The sequence below is a fragment of the Bidens hawaiensis genome, unplaced genomic scaffold (assembly GCF_021521415.1).
Source record: "Bidens hawaiensis isolate Kalapana, Puna unplaced genomic scaffold, B.hawaiensis_p1.1 tig00034153_1, whole genome shotgun sequence".
In the NCBI taxonomy this organism is placed as follows: domain Eukaryota; kingdom Viridiplantae; phylum Streptophyta; class Magnoliopsida; order Asterales; family Asteraceae; genus Bidens; species Bidens hawaiensis.
Window position 1 is genome coordinate 8,727 of NW_027495876.1, and position 3,933 is coordinate 12,659.

The window sequence follows — 3,933 nt, forward strand, 5'->3', positions numbered from 1 at the left end:
GCAAACTGATACATTAATTATAACTTCTTAATCTTGTTTATGTTAGATGATAATGTTTAAAATTCTTCTATATTTGTAATAAGGTTGGCAAAAGGTTCATTTATAGGGCACTTGAGATTTTACCGCTTTGACAACTCGATCAAATGCTTCGGGTCCATATTTCTCAATGTAACGTTCCACGGATCTTCATGCATCGAGACTCATCATTTGGAGGACTTTTCGCTGTCCCTCAGGGTATTTTGAACTCACGTGACTCCCGACTTTGACATATTTTCTTGCTATATTTGCATACACATATGACGCCCCGTTGATCCCGGGTAGCACCAACCACATACAAAACAAAAGCTTCAAGTAGGGCCAAAATGGAAGCCTGTTTTTATTAAAAAAAAAAAGTTTCATTTGAATACAAAGCATTAATCATTTTGTGAAAAAAGGCGCACATGGTATCTTTCAAAGCAACTCGTAAGCTTAATGTTACGAGTTGTCTGAAATTACCAAAAATATATAGATGAAATTGATTGAATTACCATGGAGGACTTTCCAAAAGAAAAGCTCGAAGAGGGTAATGAACGAGTGTATAACCCAATAAATGAGCCATTGTTGATCGTCTTCTGACGTAGATCCCTCGATTGCAAGCATGGATGCGTACCTTTTGTACAGATTTAGTCATATTACTCACACATTTTACAAGAAAATCATCTTAACATATCGTGTTTTGCATCAACAAAATCAATTTTCAAAACCCGAAGGAAATGTACGAGTGCTAGAAGAAAAACAAAACAAACTGAGAGACCGCGACCATGGTATTCAAAGTTATAAGCATCCTATATACACTATGTTGCTCATTATTATTGCTTTCTTGCATAATTATAAACAATATTATGAAATTGTGGTACTAGATATTGTAGCCTAACCCAAAATTACTGGCCCGAAAACCATTTTAATCCGGTTTTGAGTTTTTCTTTTTTGGTATTTGGTTTCGAGTTCGGTCTGGTCCGGTTGCATCCAGATCCCAGCCCTATAGGTCTACCAATAACTTAGATTTTTTTTTAACAAAATTAAACAAATTTGTATTCTGATTAGAGAAAATGTAACTTACAAGGGGAAAACAAGCATTACTCCAGGCCTATAACGAATTAACAAAATTTAAAAATTGTTAGTCACAAGAAACAAATTTTTAATCCTCTAATTGAAGTATAAGCACGTACCCGATTAGTGTGTCTAAATGTCTAGCAATTGTTGCAAGAAGCCCCATTGTTTTCGTGTATTCAACGTTGGTTTTCTATTCGATTGATAAAAAAAGTAATATGCATGATTGCATTATACATTTTCCAAGTTTTATATAAGTGGTATGTTTGTTTAAGATGAAGCAAAGCATATCTTTTGAGTATAGTTGAAGAGGTAGGTCCCAGCAGAGCCCAGTTAGACCCGCAAGACTCACCTTGAAGAGGGACGTCTGCGCAAAGACCAACTGGATCCGCAGGACCCACCATGCTCAGAGAGATGAAGACCTTACGCGCAGTACTCCAGCTGCTCCCCGCAGGAAAAGCCTCCCAATGGTGAAGTACCCCCGCCTGTTCCCGCAGCTGCGGATACAAGCCATCAGGGAAGGCTACCCGCACTAATAGCAAGGCTACACGCACAAGGCACTAACTCTCAATAATTCAGTAATGTCACCTGAAGAAGGAATGAGCAAGGCGGGAATACTCCCGCCCAAATGAGCCAGTCCGTACGCTTCTGGAAGATCTTTTGTACTATACCTGCCAAGGTATGGACAAAATAGACAAGATCTGACCAAAGCAGCCCATGAACCAATCACAGAGTGACAGCTCACTGACAACAGTACGACGAGGAGCACGCTCTAGTACAAAATGTCACTATCAGCCGCTGCCTACTCACCAACCCTCATCGTGGCACGTACATAGCCTGTAGTTGGTGGAAAAGGAATAGCTCACAGCCGGCCATGTCACTATCAGCCGCTGCCTACCCACTAACCACCAGCATGGCACGTACGTAACCCACAGTTGGTAGAAAAGGAATATTATACAGCTGGCTGTACCTGCTTGGAAACCTACCTTCGGCTATAAATACTTCAACACCTTGGAACGGTATCACATATCTTATCTTCTCTAGCTATTTCTCTTAATATACACTTATATTCAGATTAATCTAGTCTGATTCTCACGCCGGAGGGTGGTCACAAGGAGGTACCCCCCCTTCTCAGTGACGAGCTCACGGTGTCTGTTTTGCAGGTCATCAGAAGAATAACCATCTTTTTCGGACCTAACCCTCGTGGGAAACATCTACTTAACCCCCAGATTATCCGTAATCTGCCGGGGTCATCTAGTGTTTCTTCATTGGCGCAATCCGTGCATAAAAGCTAGAACTAATTCTCAGTTTTTTCCAAAACCTCTGGAAAGATGTTTAAGGTTACTCCGGTGCCAAGGCCAGCGAGTGACAAAGAAACCCCGGTAACCACAACCCCAGCTACTGGGGGGAACACCGGCGAGTACACAATTTTTACGAACACTACCCCGGTTACCCAAGCCGGGGCAAGTGCAGTAAACAATCCTTCACTGGGATTCACCGATACCCAGTTGGAGAGACAACAGACGAGGCTCCCCCGCCAAACACTTGATCAAGTTAAAACGTGGGCGGAAGCACGTCAGAAGGAATTCCAAGCTGAGTTGGATGAACGCTTACGTTCACTCCAACAGGCTGACGAATTCGGAAGCACTCGACAACAGCTCAACATGAGTAATGAGTGCGAGTATGATGAAGATTGGGAAGAATCTGACAGTGACGCAAACCCGCGCCATAGGGCGAAAGGGAAGCGTAAACAAGCAGATTTCCACAGAAGAAATTTTGGAGAAACCTTTAAACCAAAAAACGCGGGTGGAAACCCACGTGACTTCTCTAAAACCTTCAGACCAACTGTTGCAAATGCGGGAACGTCCAAATTTGCAAGGGACATTGCGGAAGCAATTGCCCCGAAAAGTGCCAAACAAATGTCCAACATAGGCACATATGATGGTATATCTGACCCAGACGATCATTTGAACAGATTCATAGCGGGGGCAACTGTCAGCAATTGGACGGAACCCACGTGGTGTTACATGTTCCAAATGACGCTTGTTGGGGCAGCTAAAGCGTGGTTTGACCGTCTACCGGTCCACCACATCTACGATTGGGCAGACTTCCAGCAGAAGTTCAGCCAACACTTCAGTCAACAAAGAAAGTATACCGAAGAGCAATGGACGATCCTCAACTGCATCCGAGAGGAAGATGAGTCTTTACTAAACTTCATCACGCGCTTCAATTCAAAGAAGCTAAGTCTGGGCACTATTAGCGAAGATCTTGTTCGCGCTGCTTTCATCCAGGGCGCGGAAGACCCAGAGCTCATCCGCACCTTGACGGGTAAAGATGGCATGCCATCCACGTGGGATGCCATCATGACAGCAGCTAAACGCTTCGCGGAAACGGAAAAGCAACTGGGCAGAGATCTTCCCCAGAGCACAAACCTCTACACTCAAAAAACAAGAGAAAACAACGTCCTTACCGCCCGACAAAACAAAAAGAGGAAGCTTGGTATTTGGCAGTCAAGGGTAAACTTTGACACATCATCCGGCTCGCACCCTCGGTTAGGCGGAAGGGATAACATGCAGTCGTCGAACCGGAATTCCAGATGGACGCCACTCACCAAAAGCGTCACCGAAATATTTGCCACCGAGAGGCTCCCATGGCCAAAGGCTCCAATAATCCGACAGCGTCACAACGCTGATCAGAGCAAATCCTGTGACTTCCACAGGACAAAAGGCCATACCACGGAGGAATGCGTATCCTTGAAGAACGTCGTCGAAGCATTCGTCAGAAATGGGAAACTCACTCACCTCGTGGCGTAATGGACGCTAAGCAGGCTAATGCGTGTAGAAC

General features: G+C 44.1%; 1 long non-coding RNA gene across 1 annotated transcript; it reads right to left on the reverse strand.

Annotated features, from left to right (window-relative positions):
* Positions 1-565: 565 nt before the first annotated feature.
* Positions 566-1,291, reverse strand: LOC143585721 (uncharacterized). The gene is made up of 3 exons (XR_013144585.1): positions 1,209-1,291; positions 1,100-1,126; positions 566-649 (listed from the first exon to the last, which is right to left on the reverse strand). It is a non-coding gene; the product is annotated as an uncharacterized LOC143585721 (long non-coding RNA).
* Between the last annotated feature and the right edge of the window lie 2,642 nt (positions 1,292-3,933).